The 19597-nt window shown below is 47.0% G+C and overlaps 1 protein-coding gene across 9 annotated transcripts in view; it reads left to right on the top strand.

Moving 5' to 3' along the window:
• Positions 1-19597, top strand: part of ANAPC1 (anaphase promoting complex subunit 1) — a 394152-nt gene that overhangs the window by 210313 nt on the left and 164242 nt on the right. For 5 of the 9 annotated variants that reach the window (XR_012502944.1, XR_012502943.1, XR_012502948.1 and 2 more), the window contains one exon: positions 12484-12585. The exons of the other annotated variants lie outside the window; for them this stretch is intronic. The gene's annotated coding sequence lies outside the window, so the exon portion shown is untranslated. The remainder of the gene's footprint in view (positions 1-12483; positions 12586-19597) is intronic. 9 annotated transcript variants of the gene reach the window in all.

The raw sequence follows: 19597 nt of genomic DNA, 5'->3' as shown, positions 1-19597 counted from the left end.
GCTGTGTAAGGTACCTATTTAATTAAAGGCTGGCAGGGTGCCTTTTATCAGTTACGTGTGTAAATTCTGTCTCTCGCCATTATCTTGTGGCTGTTTTCCAGGGAAGTGTTTCACTTCTCTTGTTCCTTGTTCACGTCGCGTGCTCACTGCATGACATCTGGGAGGTGGACGTCATGCTGGGTCCTGAGAACGTGCCAGATCCAGACTCTGGGAGCTCCCAGAGCGGGGTGGGCGCCCTGGGCACCTGTGCTGATACTATTGGTAAGCTCTGGGGGCCAGCAGGGTGGCACCAGGCAAGGGAGGGACACAGATTTAGGGGAGAAATTAGGAAGCTTGGATTGTCATACTCAAGTTAGTAGCTAGTTTGATTTTTGGGGGGCAGTGGCTCTAGGATGACAGTGCATTGTTCTCCGAGGGTCCCAGGGGATGCTGTACAAGCTGACTCCACGTGGGTCCTTGGACTTGAGGTCGTGGGTGCAGAAGGTGACGCACCAGGGGCTTGGCTCTTGGCTTCCCGGGTCAGATATTTCTGAGAAGCTTCTTCACCAAGGTTGACAGTCAGTTTCAGAGATGAACGAACTGTTTCAGATGATAAGAAAGATACGATCTCTCGGTATTCTCCAAAGAGTAACCTTGGCTTCTGTAGTTATGTTAAAGCTGGTGTTTGCCGTTGGGAGCAGTAGGAGTCAGTCCACGGTATTCTAATCAATGGCCTGAATGTCTGGCTCAAGTTCAGATGTCTAATAAGAGCCATTTTCTTTCCGAGGACGTGTTATCGGTTTCACGCATGTATGATCTGTATTTCATTAGCATTCTTCTAGCAAAACACGATTCTGAGTCATTTCTGAAATATCTGCTCTTGCCTGCAAGTTGTTTCTCAGTTTTTTTTTACAAAAAAATTGCCTTTTCTTCTTACTGGCAGAAAAATTTAGTACCACACAAGCCTAAAATGGGTATGCTGAGAAAAACACAGTACAGCTATGGAGTTGGGACCCCCAAGCCCAATGTTCTTGGCCCACAGCCTCCATCTTCCATCCCCAGGGAGGAGCTGGGGAGGGAGGGCTGCGTGGCAGGGGTAGAGGGGAAGCTCTACCATAAGGGTGGATATCCATCATCGTGATTTCTTCAGATTTTTAAGCCAGAATGAGGTTTAGAGAGCTGGTCGGAGAATGCTGAGTGAAGAAAAATGGAATATTGGAACCAGTATGTGAAGAGCTGTTTGACAGATCACAATCAGAGAGCGTCTGGGTTCCAGCCTCGCAGCGTTTTAACCACCACTCACTTGCATTCAAAGGAAAGCGGCTCCGGCCCAGCCTGGTCCACCCTGTCCCCGGGGGGTATTTTCTGTAGGGTGAACAAGAAAAGATGCTCTCCACCACACTCGCTACTAAGGTGTTTCTTTCAGCTGGAGGTACTGAGGTCTCTGGCTCTATCTCATTATTCTAAAAATGGTCCAGCTGGCCCCTTAGAAGCCAACTCGGTCTCCTCTGTGCGGTGCCCACCAGCCTCTTCCACCGCAGTGAGGCCACATTGGGTCTCTGTCCCAAGTGATCACGTTTGTTTTAACCACTTGCTTTTGAAGGACCTCAAGGGACAGGCACTGTCCTGTGACTCTGCCCCCTCCCATTTCCATGTAGTGTGGAGCTTCCATTCCTTTTGAAGTCTACCTGTTTTCCAAAGTGCCTGCCTTTGAGATGGAGGCCCTGGCTAGGGTTTCCTCTCCCTCTGCAGGTAGGACTTTGACAAACTCGTCCCATTGCACATCCACGGAAGACCCTCAGGAGATTCTGGAAATCTCTGATCACAGTGGCCAACTGAGTAGATCCTCTTGGGTGTAATGGAGTTGTTTTGGGGGTGAGGGGGTTCCTGTCCTTGACTGCACAAGTCTCTGATGGGAGGCTTGGCCTCCAGAAGCCCAGAGTAGAGGCAGGATCTAAAACTGGGTTACTGGATCGCCTCCAATTTCTTTCGGCCCGTGAGAGTTGTTCTTGCTTCTTCTTGGACTGTTGTGAAAAACTGAATGTGACTGCTTGGAAGTGTCCCCAGTTGGCCCTGTGGTCACTCCCTGACTGGCTCTCATCTCCAAGAGCTCAAGGCTGGCAGAACTGAGTTCCGAGGACCCGTTCCTGCTGGTGGAGGGGACCGAGAATGAACCGGAAGTAAGGAAGCATGGGTACCCTGGGGACAAGCTCGGATAAGGAGGTAGATGGAAGCCCCTTCACCTGCACTGTTATCTGCCAAGGTGATAGGGCCCCTGACCTGCTGAGGGAAGCCTCGGGCAGCAGGGCCATCAGCCACTCACAGGCACATTTTCAGGGGACAGGGCTTGGGTTCCTTTTGCATGCATGAATCAGCGTCAGGGTGGAGGCACAACGCAAACCGAACAATATCGCAAGAGGAACCAGCGGGATGAGGGGTCGGGGAGCCTGTGGACAAGTGGGGCTCCAGGTCTGGGAAGGGAGGCTTGTCTGGAGTCACGGGAGGCTGGAGCTGCATTTGCCTCCAGGTCTTTTCAGACACACATCTCAGGCCATTTAGGTGACTGGCTCCTGGCTCCCCATCCCCAGGCCCGGGGCCTCCCCGCACCTCTCAGCGCACACACAGCAAGGGCTGCTCCGTATTGAGGTTACCAATCCTGGTTGGGACCCTGGGATTCACAACTCAGAAAGCTTAAAGAAGCAGATTCCAGGGTCAAGTCATTTCAACAACACTTTCTCTGAGAGCTTTACTACAGCACAGTTGTGTGCAGAAGGCTGTTGGGGATATGATAGGACAAATTCAGTCACCTCTCCCCACCCAAGGCTGTGACGTCCCAGCAGGAGTGACAAGCCAACCAGCCAGCTCTAACCAAGGCTAAGTTAGACAAAGACCCTCCTGGACTATGCCTTTAAAAATATATATCTTTTATATATATCCTTTTTTATATATATCTTTTAAAATAAATAACCTTGAACAATCTTGGTCATGAATATACTGGGGCCTTATAATAGGGGCTAAATTTGTCCTTTCACAAACTGGCTGAGAAACCTTTATGACAACACCCCCCTCCCCCGTCCCCGCCCGCCGGCCATCCAAGTCCGGTTTCAGCAACGTCCTCCAAGCCATGCTAGAGCAGTTTTTCAGATGACCTTTTACACTTAGCTTCTATTATTTTATAAAAATGAACAGGAAACAGAATGAAAGTACTGGATGCTTGTGATAAGAAGCTTCTACTGTATACATTGAACAGAGGGGAGGCCGAGTTGAGAAAAATCCCTGGAAATACCGAAGGCTTTCATTCATTCATTCATGAACGGATTCACTCAGCAAACATCAGCTGAGCACCTGCTGTGCGAAGCCTACTCTTCTCCGGGGAGACAGAGCAGCAGTTGCAAAGGCCCTGAGGCCGGCGCCGTCAGCAGTGGCCTTTTCCTGGGGTTGTGCCTGAGTCTGGGTTGGTCTATGGGGAGTGATTCAAACAGCTGCTGGAGAAGAACATCCTGAAAATGGGCTTTTCCTGAAAAATGTTGCATGAACTTAACTCAGAGATGAACCCCAGCCCAAATGACCAACTCAGAAGGCTGGAAACCAAATGCAACTTATTTCATAAATGAAACGTTGACTGAACATGATTCCTCTTTCTTTGGGGATCTTGCTCACTTATTTCTAGCGCCTTGAGGGGTGCCAGGTGCATAGCTACTGCTCGGTAAGAGTTTGTGACGTGGCTGTTTCAGAATGCACACGAGGACCACTGGTGTGGCGATTGTCAGCAACCGTCCTAGGCCTCACTCAGATGAGTGCCCTGTACTGCCTAAGAGCCATGGTGGAGCCGTGCGCCCGTCACCTGAGTGGATCTAAGAAGACCTGAGCACGAGGCCATGGGGGCAGTGACACTGGCACCTTGCAGTTTCAACCAGCCCCATCTTCAGTAAAAGAGTTTTGCCAAGATGCCTAAAAAATCATGATTCAATCCTGAATGTCCCAAGCACGTTCAGTACCATGGAGCCTCCATTTCCAGACTTCCAGGCCAGCTGCTCTTTCTTCTCATCAGCACGTTAGAGGGAGGACTTGATTCCCCTTGCTGCCAAAAGTGCCCTTACTTTCAAGTTCAAGCCCCAGAGCAGCAGTGTGGTTGTTCTTCAAGCTGATCCACGCAGTCACCGCAAATGCCAGCCCGGGTGACGGTTTCAAATTGAATGTGACTTTCTTTGTTAACGCCTGTCCTTGCCCCCAGCAGCAAACTGACAACCAGGACTTGCCTTTGTGAGCTGAAATGATGTAGCTGATAACCAACAGCTTGTATTAATTTTTCCTGATAATCTCCCAGTCCTTTTAATGAGATCGGTGGCAAACATGCCATTTCTGGGGCAAATTAATTTGTCCTTGCAAAACAGAGCGTCAGCAATTTTTATTTCCTTTGTGTCTGACATGTAACTGGTGGTGTTTTCAATGGCAATTAATACAACCTAGAATTTCAACTGCACTGCGGGAAGGACAAGATTTTGCCAAGAGCAATAAAATCAGCACAACTACAATGACAAGTCAGATGATCAACATTTGGAAAATGGTATGATGATGTTTCTCCCTTCAGTCTATCTGCTGAAGTAGGTTGGGACTTAGCAAAAAGCTAGAGCGATAAACAGGCAGCTCAGAAGCAACGTGACTGCGAAATGTAACCCTCAGTCCTTTCTGTGCCTTCACACCCAGTAAACCGGTACTCGCCTTCCCTGTGTCGACGCTGTTCCGTAACCTTCACTCATGCCATTTTGCACTGCTGAAGCCGTGAAGGTGAAAACTGGACTATGAGTTGGAAATATTGCACCCAACTCTTCCAGTCTCTCATTTCCAATGTATTGTTGCCCCCCACGCCCCCCCAAATCAAATCAAATCAAACTTTCTATCCTAGTTGGAGGAGTTTTGGCCACAATATCGGTCAGTCATTGCAGCAGTTTCCATCTTCTTTGCTGTACACCTTTTATACCGCCTCCTTTAACCGACATTTAGGATAAAGTTTGGATTTGGGCAGATCATGGAGTAACACTGAGAATTAGACATCTCTTTCTTAAGCTAAAGAGAAAAGAACTTGCATGCTGAATACACCAATGCAGTTTTTAAATTTTCACGTTCCTAGAATGTGAAGTGGGGGACTTTCTGTTGTTAAGGGCCCATCACAGAAGAGAATGGGGTGCTGTGTCTTCTTTGATGAGCACTGGGGTCCTGAAGGATACGAAAGAGCTGCAGGGCAGAGAGAGGTCCTTCCGCTGGCCCAGGGTAAAAAGCGGGTGAGTGTGGTTGATTTCACCCCACCCTCTATTTAATTTCATTAAGAAACCAATCAAGAACAGGAGAGTCAGTTTCCAGGACTCCTTTGTCCTGTTAGGGGTTGGCCCCCATGGTGTGGCTGTGGGTTAGATCACAGCTGCTAAAAGTCAGCAAGGAAGGTGACATTAGGAACCTGAAACACTATGTAAAAGGGGGCCGTGGACCAACTCTCTTTCCTTTCTAACTTATGATTGACAACTTGGAGTGGCCAGTGGTGCACAGTAGGTGAACACTCTCCCTTGAGCTGAGGTCTCAGTTTCACGATTCCTTACTGGGTGTTAAAAGAAGCAAATCATACAGGTAAATTGTCATGAAGCAGAGTGGCTTAGGATCCATTATAACAAAGGAAACCTGGGTGCTTAGTAAATGTTTGCCGCATTGGCATGGACGGCAGAACTGAACAGAGCTCTGTAGCCCTGCGTGGGCATGACTCTGCCCCGAGTCACACAGCCTATGTGTCCCCTGCTGATAGTCAAGAGAGCTGTTGGTAATCGGTCTCTGAAAAATGTTTTCCAGTTCAAAAATCATCATGTTCAGGACCAATGTGTCGGATTGCCTTGTGGGTCATGAGTCTTACCCAGGAGATTTGGTTCAAGTAATCTGGGGGAAAACATGGGTCCTCTCAGATATCCACAAGCCATGTGGATATATAAGTAAGTTGGTCTGTCATCTGGGCAGGATTAAAGACAAAATTAAAAAATTTTCAGGCCAGCCACACAGCTCTGTCTGATTCAAGCAGGCTGGAATTCAGATTCAGCTGGAAGCCGCACTCAGTTCAGGTACTTGCCTCCCGCTCTGCCCAAATCTTTACAATATGGAATTTCAGATCCCCTTGGCCTGACCCATCCCTCAGGCAGTATGTGTTTTGCTTTAATGTGAACCTGCCAGGATCACTGATGACAGCATTTACAGCTTGGAATAAAAAGTGGTCTGTGATGCTTATAAATAAGACAGCGTATGATTCTGCTTTTTACCTAAGACTCTCATTTCATTTGTCTTCATATTCAAGAGGATAAATAAACTGCTTCCCTTGCTCAGTGGCTTGGCCACCTGAAAAGCCAGTCTCTGAAGGCAGTTCCCAGGGGGAGAAATTGTGCTTCGCCACATCTCTCTAAATGAGTCTCTCGTATTCTGGTTCTGACTCTAGATGCTACACAGTCAGTGTAGCGGCTCCACCGTGAATGCCAGGGTCTTCCATACTAGACGAAGACCACACTGCTTTTCTGGTGCTCATGGAGTTACATCTGTGACCCAAAACACATGCTCTGAAATACTGACCACGCTCCGAGGCAAAGACTAAGGCTTGACATTACACACGAATTGTATCATTTAACCTACCATCCAACCCGTATTCCTTTGGTGGTTAGGCTGAGTTCTTTTTGGAATTTCCCCAGTTTTTAGCAAAGCAAATAGCCTGTATTCATGGGCACATCAATATAAATTTATGTAATATCATAACTATTAATACATATACAAACAGGTATAAGTAAACATGATGAATACAACATAGTAAGTATAAATATTTTATATAAATAAATTTATCATGAATGAATCTTTATAATACAAATATAAATAAAATGCTGTTAAATGAATGAATAGGTCCTTCCTTAAGACAGTCTAAGTGTCTTAAGTAGTCACCATAGTTCATGCATCTCATATAAGTATTCTCTCTCTGGATGTAATTAATACTTATGGAAAACTGATTTTTATTTGTCTTCATAAAGTGGAAACTTGTTTTCTGATATTCTGACTATCCTAAAGGTGAAATAGAACAATGTTATAATTTCAGGGTTTATCATTTTTTTTTCCGCCCAGAAAATCAGTACTGTCTAAATTCCCGGTTCCTTATTTAAAAACAAAAAGGAAAAATAGTATGACAAATATTACCAAACAGATATTCAAATTATGGTAAAATACCAAATTAACATTTTAAATGATGTGGCTAAAAACCAGTTCCAGATGGATGACAGGTTTAAATGTGAAAAGCAAAACAAGTCAGCTTTTAGAGGAGATTATAGAATATCTTCATGACCTTGGCAAAGGAAAATGTTTCTTAATAAGGACACCAAAAGCACCAAAAAAGAAAAAAAATGGAAAAAATAGTGTCACTGATGTAATGTTGAGTACAGAAATTAATTTCCCCCACCTGGGTGAAAAAAGAAGGCTATGGGAATTAGAAAGAACCTGGGCGGCGACATTTACCTATTCTTGGAAAGACGGGCTTCAGAGGAGAGTGTTAATTGGCAAACAGGTAAACACTCCTTGAAGGCAATGGCATAATCCACTGCCAGGTGGGGGGTTTATAATGTGCTGGCCCTTTACGCACACTATCTCATTCTATCTTTTTTTTTGGGGGGGGGTAATTAGGTTTATTCATTTATTTATTTTTAGAGGAGGTACCAGGGATTAAACCCAGGACCTCATGCATGCTAAGTGTATGCTCTACCACTTGAGTTGTATCCTCCCCCCATCTCATTCCATCTTAATGGTGACCCAGTGAAGTAGCTATGATGCTGAGCAAGGTCACATGACAAGCCCAAGATCAGACAGCTCTTAAATGGTTACGTTGGAAATTTGAGCCCATGTTGGTCCAAGAAGGCACCATGCTGTCTACTCCTTGGCTGCAGGTCATGGGGCCATGCCCTTGACCACAGCCCAGTGACTGATTCCCAAGCTTCGCATGAGTTTGTGTCTTCCCCATCCCCCCTTTTTTTCTGACAAGGACTCCTGTTTGGCCACATGTTCTGTTTTGTTTCATTCTGAGTGTGGATGAACTGTTTGATCAAAAAGAATCACAACGCAATTTAACTTCTAGACAAAGCAGATATTCAAAGAAATGGCGCTGTTAACATTCCTCACTTATACATCATATTGTCATTGGAAGTCTTTTCAGTTAGAAGATCGTGTGACAATCGAATGATAGGGAACAGTGAGAACACCTCCTCCCTGTAAGTTCCAAGGTAACTCAAGGTGGTGGTTAACTCCTGAGAGATCAGAGAAAAGCGTGTTGGGACCTGGCCCGGACTCCGCGTCCCTGAGTCTCCTTCCCTCCGTGGTGTCTGGTACACTTCACGTTGCTGGCAGTCAACAGCTGTCAGATTTATGAAGAACGAGATAATCACACTCATTTTGGGGTCTCGGGCTGTGACTACTTGAGTGCCTTGTAGCATGTAAATATCAATTAAACCCACCCCCATGCCCATCTGCTGAGGTGAGTGGCATTAAAAGACTCAGCACATATGCCTGGATATCAGGACGTGTTCTAGACATTTGCTTTTAAAAGTTATCCCTGTGACTGAGACTCAAAAGGAAACTTCAAGAATTAATGTTTTGGCTTCCAGATTGAATGTCTTACCCTCGTGCAGTAGGATATGAATAAAAATCTGTAGCACAGGTTTTGAATAGACTCTTTCTTGTGTGTGTGCATGTGTACATCTGTGTGTATAACCCTTGACAATCTCAGGACAGGAGCAGACCTCTGTTGGTGACAATTTCTCTGCATGTCCCAAGTCTCAGATCAGAAGCCGTGTCTCTAATATCTGTAACTCCCAATTAGTCTCTGAATTGCTCAAGACCCTTGCTGCTCCAAGTGTGGGTGTTGGGCCACCAGCAGTGGCATCCCCTGGGAGCTCATAAAAAATGTAGAATCCTGGGCGTCCGCCCAGACCTTCAGAATCAGAATCCTCAGGGGATCTGAGTGCCCACGGGTGTCTGAGAAGCTGAAAAACGCTGCAGCAGACCAGGCTGGGGAGGACACTGTCACCTACTCTGTTCAGAGCATATTTCTGTGGGTCTTCACATCCCTGCTTTGGTGAGCCTGTAATTAAACATGATTAAGGGGCAGAGCATTTTAAAACTTGTTTGGCTTTTTCTTGCTTGTTTGGCATCACATCTGTAGTTTGGGGTCCCTTGGTGAGATGTATTCCTTACCCAGCGTTCGCCAAGCTCTTCTCTGGAGAGAAGGAGGATTACAGGCAGGCTGGGATTCTGCAGCCGGAAGCTGGTGGGACCCGGCCGCGTGTGGGGCTGAGTCCGCCAGCCGCCCAAGGGGTCTCTCTGAGACAAGACGTCCCTGTCAGTCCAGGACCAGCAGAGTATTTAGCAGAATGTTTGGACCTGAGCGGCAAACGTGCCTTCAGCTCTGTGGTTGCCTACACTTGTAGTCACTTGTTTGTTGCATACAAAAGTAAACAAACACCCCCCACCCCCACCCCAGGCAAAATCTGGATAAAAATTATTTTAAAATCCTATCCTGCCGCTTTGACTTTTTTACACAAATGACGAATGGATTTAAAGGCCAGGCAGATTTTAGGCTCCATTCTCCTTCCTGGATTTATCCCATTTATTGCCAGCTTGATTCCCTTGAGTTTTTATAAAATTTGCTTTCTTGCCTTAATGTGAATTCACTGCAGCTGCCATCCTTGGACTCTCTTTCCTCCCCCTCTTCCCTCCAGCCTCCATCTCTGGCTGCACACACGGGCTTCTTTCCCAGTTGCTCCCAGCTCGACTCCTAGGCCCCCAGCCCCGTGCACCCAGGTGCCTTGTGTCCAAACATTCTTCACTGGGTCCTCAGTCTCATGTTCTAGAAGGAAAAGCCTGGGAAACTTGGCTTCCCTTTTGACCACCAAGAAATAACCCCGCTGCAGTTCAAATCCATGATTTGTTGTTTCCATGGCTCCTTGTGGACTTGCTGTAGGGCCTGGTAAGAAGCAGACTTAAAGGGGTTCCAGCCATGCTCCAGGTCACACTGTGCCCTGGGAAGCACAGGGAGTGCTCACTGTGGAGGAAATCTGCCCTGACCTCATCAACTGGGAGGCAGGGGACAAGGGAGATGTCTTCGGGGACTCTGGGGTTGGCCAGGGACCTCCTGCTTCCGTGCAAATCAGCCCACACATTCATGATGTGGGCAGCGCATTCTCAAGCTCTGTGGAAATCAGCATTTTGTAAGCAGAATAATAGGTTAATCGCACTGGACGGTGGGGGGACCTATCCTGCAGCAAATCATTTGTACAGTGAGGAACTCTCCTGTGATGCAAACGTGGTCAGTTTGATAAAAGCCTACGTTGGTATCTCAGGGTTTCTACAAAAAGGAAAAAGATGCACACACCCTGTTACTGAGTCCAGACTCATTCTGCTCGCCAACAAGTTGGGAGACGAGGTGTTGGGGCAAGGAATAACGACTTTATTCGGAAAGCCAGCAGACTGAAAAAGTGGGGAGCTAATGTCTTAGAGAAACATCCTACCCAAGTCAGAATTCAAGCTCTTTTTATACTGAAAAGGGGAGGGGTGTGGTTGGTCGTCGCAAACTTCTTGGTGTCGGAATCCTCTGTTCTTGCAGCCGTCCCCGTGGGTCAGGTCATAGTGTCCCCGTAAACCTCCAGCGAGATACATGTTATTTTCTGTTCTCCAACTTTTTTATCTCTATATGAATGGAAAACTGTTCCACCCGTAAAAGTCAGAGCCTTGAGAATGGGCTAGCCTATATTTCAGGCTCTAGGCAATGTTCTTTTACAAAAGGTGCAGAATCAGCACTACTCAGCCCAGGAAACAGAGCACAGGATTAGAGCTAAAGGGACAGATCTAATATGGAGTCAGGTTTGTTTGTCCCTATTACAATCCCTTGTGTCTATAAATAGACGTCCAGATATATCAGATAGAATAACACCAGCAGCTGTAAACAGACCCCCTCATACCAGTGACTTAAGGCTTGGGAACAATCCAGTGATTTGGCTCCTGGTTCTCAGTCCCTCTCTTTGCCCTAGTGATTCAGAGACCCTGGCCCCACCGTTCCAGGCCCCAGAAGCCTCTGCATCCAGCCAGCAGATGGGAGAGTGGAGAACCCCCACCGGCTTCTCAAAAGCCTTGGCCTGGATGGGACCCACGTCACCTCTTGTCACCTCCCATCGGGAGGAACTGAACCCACTGCCCCAGCAGGCTACAGTAGGGTCAGGCCAGGAGTTATTGGCCAGCACACCTCACGTGTTTACTCAAGGATTTAGCAAGCCCATTTCCTCTAAGATGCCTGATGCCTCCTCTGTGGGAGTTTGAGTGACTGGTGTATCTTTATTTATGGAGAATGAATTGAGGCTCCAGGGAAATTCGTTTGCATTTTGGGCAGATGTGGGAGGAGAAACAGAGTCCAGGGACTTCTTGTGCTTTGCAAAGCCTGCTGTTTTCATCACTGGGGTATTGATTTTAACTTGGAAAAGTAAAAAAAAAAAAGAAAAGAAAAAGCAGCAAGCCAACAAGAAAGAAGTTAAGTGCACAGAAATAGCTCTGTGGCCTGGTTTCTAATGAGACAAGACTCAGGCCTGCGGGGGCCCCTCCTGTGCGCCCACCATCTGATTTATCTGGGGTCTGGTTCTCTGGGTAGCTGAGGACTCGCTGAGCCTTGGAAGAACCAACCCAGGGCTCAAGCCAGCTTTGCACTGTTTATACTTCCCTGGATTTCACAACTTTACTGGAACCTGAAAATAGTTTTGTTTAGCCTTTTTTCCCTCCTAAAACACAGATAGACCAAGTTCTTGTGAAACTAAAAGTAATCCAGTAACCAAAACCCAGCCCCCATCCCATTTGTTCTGAGTGTAAACATCTCATTGAGGGCTGGGTGGGATCCAGCCTCTGCCTGGAGGGAAGGGCCCAGCTGTAGAGTCCCACAGGCTTAGGTCTTTGCCCAAGTTGACCACCCGAGAGCATCTGACCTGGGGTAAGAATCCTTGTTTCTTAGACCTCAGTTGCCTTATCTATAAAATGGGGCAAAATCACTCACTTTGCAGAGTTTCCGTGTGGGCTGGAGATACGAGGGGTGGAGGGCTGCTCATGTGTTCAGTACATGGTGGGTGGGAGGTGGTTTCCATGGAGTCTGCCCTTCTCACACCCCCAGGTGACAGAGTCCTCCTCAGCCCCCTCCTCTCTGAAGTCCAAACCCCTAGACCTCTAACCCCGGCTGACTTCCCCCTTGTTTGTGGACCCTGGGGTGTCTTCTCTCCAGGGTCTCTCTGCGAATACACGTTCCACACACTAACCCCCCTTCCCCAGCCCTCTCCTCCTGCCTCCCCCATTTCTGTTTTTTCCCATCATCATGTCTCGGGAGCCTGGTGGCAACCTTGTTGTGATTTTTCACTCTTCATCTCTGTTGATCTCTTTTCTGCCTCCCCCACTGGCCACTGCTCCTGCCTCCAGCATCCTCTGTCCTCCTGTCCACCTTCCACATCAAGGCCAGATGCGCTTTCTTACAGCTCTCTTGCCCTGGGCAGCCTGCAGCAGCCGCCTGCTTCTCACCAGGTAAGAGACTCGCTAATGACCCCCTCGCTGAACTAAATCTTAATCTGATGGCCAGGGTCCTGCAGTTTAATCCCATCTTGTCCCTCTATCTCCCGCTCCTCTCCTCCCCAGTTGAAACCTTTCCAGATCAATCTGATGGAGCTAAACTTTAGCCAGTGGTAGCCACTGACATTCATGAAAAGAATGTGGCTCTGTCTTCGCCATTCTGCTCTCTGGACTCTTGGACTCCCCATGCCTAGCATACATTGTTCATTTTTTATTTTTATTTTTGGCCTCACCCCCACCCCCGTCCCAGCTCTTCATACAGAATTGCTCACCCACTGGTGTTGACAGTGTGGGTGGGGGTTTTGTCTTGGAGGGGTCAAGGGTGCACAGAGAGGCCGTGTACTACTGGGTGGGGTTTAAAAATGAATGCTAGAATTATTAAACATCCAAAAACTTTGTTTCCTCAACCATTAGAGTTCAACTTACAAATTTCATTATTCTATTAGTAAATCTAATTTCACAACCAATAATTACAGCCCCTAAATGCTTTAAACTGCATTTAACATCTAATAATTTTATTGTCCTCTTAAAGACACCCAGTGTCCATAACAAGCAAAACTTTCCAAGCATATAAAACAATTGTTGTTAACTCTGATGAATCAAACTTATAATGTGTGTTCAATCCATGTACAACCTAAAAAAGATCATTTTCTACCTTTCAACTTATATCTCGATTCTAAAATTGAATATCAATTATACCTTTTATAATTGGTAGGCTAATCCATTGGGTTTGTTAAAATTTCCAAAATATTACAAATTTCTTAAAGATGAAGCGCACACTGAAAGCGTACACCGCTTACTGAAATTGGTGTGGTTCGTTTATGGGTTGGATTGACCTCCTCATTTCTCTGCTCAGTTCTGACCTTGTGTGTTAAGAGACATACATGCACTGATTTTACCAGATGGAGTGAGCTGGAGTTTCTATCTCAAGGACCCAGCAGGGGGATTTGGGCTAAGACGCAGGATTTGAGTTTTTCCAGCAATGTTTGTATTCCCGTATCTCAGATGCCATGATGTACCCAGGGGTTGGTTCCTCTGACCCCAGGCCTTACACTGAAGGTGCACATCACCCAGCTCAGGATCCCTTTGAATCTGCCGTTGGCTGAGTCTGCATTTATGGTTTTCCTCGTCATTTCCACTCATCTGGCTTCAACAACTCTCCCCTGGCCTCTCATCAGAACATCACCTCCTCGTATCAATCATCAGAGCCTCTAACTTCACACATGAATTCTACGGAAGGGAGTCTGTGTTCTGTCCATGTTTTTCTTGTTGGCTAAGCCCCAAACTCTTGGAGATGTTAAAATGACAAGGAGGGGTCTCTCCATCTCTTGCAGACCCTGGCTCTTGGTCTGCACATTGGAACCCTGCAAGGACAGGAGTCTTGGCGGGACGGGGTCCCGATGGGGGAGTGATTCGCTCGGGGCCGCACAGACCTCTGATGGCGGGAGCGGGGTCAGTGTCTGACACCATCAGCTGCACCACGTTGGATGGCCTTTCCACTTCTCGCTTAGCTGCTCACATAAAACTAATGGGTTTGTTCTTATCCCCGTATTCTCAAGGTGGCTTTTAACGATAGAAACATGAATTCATATTCCCCCAATGAGAGAGACTCCGAGATCATAAAATGTCATCATAACATTGGTCCTTGGGGTTAAAACCATGGTCATTCACTGCAGTCGTGGGATAACGTTCACCTCTCTGTTCAGCGCGGCTCGTGAAGCTGTAAAACTTACATGAGATGCTGTCAGTTGGTGTGCTGGGTACCTTCGGCTCCAAAACGGCGGGGGTGGGGTCAGATACAGTGTTTTTTTAAGGCTGTTTTGGTAGCAAGGAAGAGAAAACGCAGAAAACTGGAGGCCACGTGAGACAGAGAGAGAGTTTATGGTGAGATTCAGGGGTATGTCATAGAATCAGAGACAGACTTGAAGACGGAGGCCTGGAAAGGGGCGGGGGAGTGGGAAGCAGGTCAGCCCGTGCCAGAAGCACAGCAGATGGGGACGCAGGCCTGTGGATGGCGGCGCTGGCGGCTATGTCATTTTCTAGATTTGCAGACACCTTCCAAGGTGCCCATTCTAGCCATGCAAACTAAGCTGGCCTTAGAGGAAGTGCTGGTGGAGGTTTTGTTACCACAGAGAGGACTGCTAAGTCACAAAAACGTCAGGAGGAGGGAATGGGAAAGACAGAACAGCGCGTGTGTGTGGGAACGAGGCTCCTTGGTCCTGGAAGAGAGACCCAGCCCCTGCCTGGAGGGCGGCTTCCCCGCAGACCGAGGGTTGAGATTTCTTTCTGAGGACGCCAGGACCTGGAGACAAGGGCAGGCCTCTGATCTGCTGTGTGTTCGTGCCAGCCTCATGCTCGGAGACAATCATCCCCACAGAGCTGAGGAGTAGCTGACAGGGGCGGGCAGGACAAGGAGCCTTGGACCCGATTTGCCCTCTGGGTCTCCACCAGCCGTGGGGCCACACAGGCGAGCCGGGCTCAGCTTCCTGAACCACCAAGCGAGCAGCTGGACCGTCTGCCACCCCTTTTCCAGCGATGAAACTCACGGTGCTCTAGCTTTCCAACAGGACTGAGGTTTGGTGACTTCCAGCTAATGAAGGGATTGAACCTTTGACCCGAGCCCACGACTGCCGCGTTTCCAAGTAGTTTTCAGGGAGACTTGTCTCGGTACCACGCTCTTTTTGCACTGTTGTGGATTTCAGACCTGGAGATGTCACATTGCTGAGTGCATTGGAGCGTCTGACGCTGGGCAAGGGTCTGGCTGGGTGGTGCACAGACATTGAAGTGGGGAGAGTCCGAAGACTCTCCTCCGTCAGGCACCAGGACGGAGCCTGGCTGAGTCTCTGTCACTGACTCCGTGAAGCAGCTCTGAGAGACTGAACCAGGTTTGATTTGGGGGCCAATTATGGAGTCTGCTCCGAGTCTGATGGTCGTCTTTATAGACTCAGGATGTGACGTGACCTAACTTTCCTTTGTATTTTTTTTTAGAGAAGGAAGAGTTTATTGAAGTAGTTGGTTTACAGTATTGTGTCAGTTTCAGGTGTACAGCCTAGTGATTCAGTAATTTTTGCAGATTATATTCCATTATAGGTTATTACAAGACAATGGGTATAATTCCCTGTGCTGTACAATAGGTCTTTGTGGCTTGTCTATTTTATACATGGTAGCTTGTATCTGTTAATTTGTTTCCCACCCTCCTCCTTTTCCCCTTGGTAGCCACAAATTTGTTTTCTATGTGAGTCTTTTTCTGCTTTGGATATACATTCATTTACATTATTTTTTAGATTCCACATATAAGTGATATCATATAGTATTTGTCCATCTCTGTCTGACTTATTTCATTAAGCATAATGTTCTCTAGGTCCATCCATGTTGCTGCAAATGGCAGAATTTCATTCTTTTTTATTGCGTGTGTGTGTGTGTGTGTGTGTGTGTGTTTATACACAGACATAGAGAGAGAGAGGGAGAGGGAGAGGGAGGGAGGGAGAGACACATCTTAATTCAATCGTCAATTGATAGGCACTGGGGCTGTTTCCATGTCTTGCCTATTGTAAATAATGCTGCTATGAACATTGAAGTGATTGTATCTTTTTTTTTTTTAATTGAACTATACTTTATTTATAATATTGTGTTAGTTTCTGGTGTACAGCAAAGTGATTCAGTTTCATGTATATACATAAGTATAAGAATATGTATACATATTATTCTTTTTCAGATTCTTTTCCATTATGGGTTACAACAAGATATTCAATATAGTTCCCTGAGCTATACAGTAAATCCTTGTTGTTTACCTGTATTTTACAAAAATTTTTAATCAAAAAAATTTTCGTTGTAGTTTTTTTAAAATTGTGGTTAAATACATATAACATAGAATGTACCGTCTTAACCATTTTTAAGTGACAGCTCAGCGGTGTTAAGTACATTCACAGTATTGCGCTACCATCACCAGCATCCGTCTCCAGAACTCTATTTGTCATCCCAAACTGGAACTCGGTCCCCATGAAACAGTAACTCCTCACTCCCTCCTCCCCCAGCCCCTGGCAATCATTGCTCTGCTTTCTGTCTCTATGACGTCGACTACTCTAGGTAGCCACACAGGGTTGTCCTTTGGTGACTGGTTTATTTCACTTAGCATAGTGTCCTCAAGGCTCATCCAGTTGTAGCCTGTGTCAGAATTTGGTTTCTGGCTGAATGCTGCTTCGTTGAAATGTACAGACCACATTTTTGTTCATCTGTTCAACTGTTACGGACACTTGGGTTGTTTTCATCTCTCGGCTATTGTGAACTAGCTCCAACAAACATGGGCAGACAAATATCTCTTTGAATACCCTGTTTTCAGTTCTCTGGGGGATACAGAAGTGGGCTGTCAGGAGCACATGAAGTCTGTCTTTGTCTTCCGTAATGGCTGCACCATTTTTCCTGCTAACAGTGCACAAGGGTTCCAATTTCTCTATATCCTCGCCAACCCTTGCTGTTTTCTCATGTGTGTGTGTGTGTGTGTGTGTGTGTGATTTTTTTTTAAACACATATTTTTCTGGCTGGTTGTCCCACAAGCTTTCCCCTTGCGTCTCTCTAGCTCTGGGGATGGGCCGTTTTCCCAGGCGCAGCACCCTGGCCTGGGGAAGCCGTGGGAACGGGTGAGTGCCTTTTGAAGGAGGCATTTGGCTTTTGCAATGGAAGAGCTCTGGTGTGTGGGGAGCGTGGGAAGATTTCCTTTTGCTGGTTAGAAAATGAAGTTGTCATGTAAACAGGCTGATGGACCTAAGGATAGGGACTGTCCTTCTGGCTGCTGGGGTCTCTCTGCTCATGGCTTCAGAGTAACAAGGCTAGACATGGACCACGATAAGACCCTGCTTGTGCCCAGGAACCCAGCAGCTGTGGGCTGGAGAATTCCTTCTGTAGTTGGTTGGGCCAGTAAGGGAGTTGGTAGGGAGATGGTGGGGTTTGCCTTACCCGAGCAAGGCTGGCCCTCCCAGAGCGTTCTGCCTTCCAGGTCAGTTTAAGAGATTATTTCCCAATGTTAACTATTTCCTTGAGTAATTCTGTGAACTTCCTTTCTCTTCTTTTTCTTTCCCCCTTAATGGAGGCACTGGGGATTGAACCCAGGACCTCGTGCCCAGGCTCTACCACTGAGCTATGGCCCCCACCCCTTCCTTTCTCTTCTGAGGCCAGTAATAGAATCCAGCTATGTTTCCAGGATGTTGCAGCTTAGGATAAAATTCTAAGAAACACAAGAGATGTTGCCGTGCCAAGAACAGGAGCTCTGTGCTACAGACCAACACGGACCTGTCCTGAGAGATTTGTAGGGGGAACGCAGGCACAGAGAGAATGAGGTGGGGGCGAGGGGGGCACTGAGGAGATGGAGGGACTCAGACTGCTGCCAAAATAAATACCAGAGAAAGCCCCCAGGCTCCTTGCTGTGCAGAACTTCCCCTGAGCTCCTGCAGGACCCAGCGACAACCATTCATCTACTTAATGTATTGACGCAAATCATATAAAAAGTCTAGACGTGAAAAAAAAAAAGGCCTAGACAGATTTTTTTTTTTCTCTGAATTTAAAACTGGGTTTGGAGTGTAGATCAAGAAATATTGTCCTTGCCATGTAAATATCTTCTGTGGGAATGGTGTCCCCACTGTATGGAAATGCTGTGGATCCTGACCGTAGGCATTTAGTGTGTCCTTCTCGCCCTGGGCAAGAAGGTGGGGAGGGATCAGAGTCAAGTGTGGAGCCCCCACCCAGCCGCCCCCAGCCCTGCTCTCCTTGACCCTCCCCTCTCGTCCCCAGGGCCACCCACCAGCCAGCATTCTTTCTACCTCTATTTCACAAAATCCTTTTCCCCTGAGCCCTCTAACAGAAGTAGAATTTGGCAAACAATCACACGTTGGCACAAAAGCTTTTACGTAGACTTGCTTTAGACCACAGCATGCTCTGGGTTTTATGGTTTGCCTCACTCGGGCCCCCATTTAAATGTCCTGGGTAATGAAATAAAAACCTGGATAAACTCAGCTAAGAACCTTGTCTGCACTGGACGGCAAAGAACGACCCCTCTTTGCCTCTCAAACAGCTGTGATCATCATTTCCACGGCCCTCGAAGTGGATTCTGAAATCAGCCCTCACGCCTGCATCAGTTCATATGTTATCAGGGAAACGGGTGGGTTTTTGCTTTGGCCGTCAGTCTGTTCGTTGGACTTGTAGCTCCTGGCCTTGTTTAGTTCAGTAATCAATAAAGCTTTTGTTTATTTTTGGGCTCAAAGATAAGTGTTGGGAGCTATAAAATACATTTCTAGCTTAATGAGGCCTTCCAGGAGGAATTTGCCTCCAGTAAATCAGAGTGAAGTCCAGACGTGCCAGCCCACGTGAAAGTAGTGATGCTCTAACCATGTTTGGCTGATTCATGCACATTGTTATCTTCCCCTTTTCTTTCCCAGTGGGCTTTGTTCAATATTTATTGAGGCTCAGCAAGGCATAGTCTGTCATTCATTCACTCATCCATTCAGTCATCTTTTGAGCTGAACTCTATGCCAAGAGTTCTATTCAGGTACCAATATGTTGCAGGAGAGAAAAATGTCACACCCAGGGACACGAAGGAGTCCTTAGTCTTGACTTCGTGTGGGAAAGAATTCAAGGGCAAGGGAGAGCAACTTTATCTAGAGAGATGCACACTCCACAGGCGGAATGCAGACTGTCTCAGAAAGCGGGAGTTGCCCCGGGTTGTAGGTTTTTATGGGTTAAGTAGTTTCACAGGCTAACACGTGGGGGGAATACTCTAGCTGTTTCAGGGAAGGGTAGGGATTTCTCAGGAATCGGGCCACCACCCACTTTTCGGCCTTTTATGGTCCGCTTCGGAACCGTCATGGCATTACGGGGAGTGATTAAGCATTACAATAAAAGTGCAATGAGCTTAAGGTCAATGACGCGACCGTTCTCAAAGCCACCTTGATTTTGCCTGGTTCTAGCCAGTCTTTGT

Source organism: Camelus bactrianus, chromosome 28 (genome assembly GCF_048773025.1).
Source record: "Camelus bactrianus isolate YW-2024 breed Bactrian camel chromosome 28, ASM4877302v1, whole genome shotgun sequence".
NCBI lineage: Eukaryota > Metazoa > Chordata > Mammalia > Artiodactyla > Camelidae > Camelus > Camelus bactrianus.
Note: the sequence above shows the minus strand (reverse complement) of the source record. Positions and strands in the feature narration are given on the sequence as shown.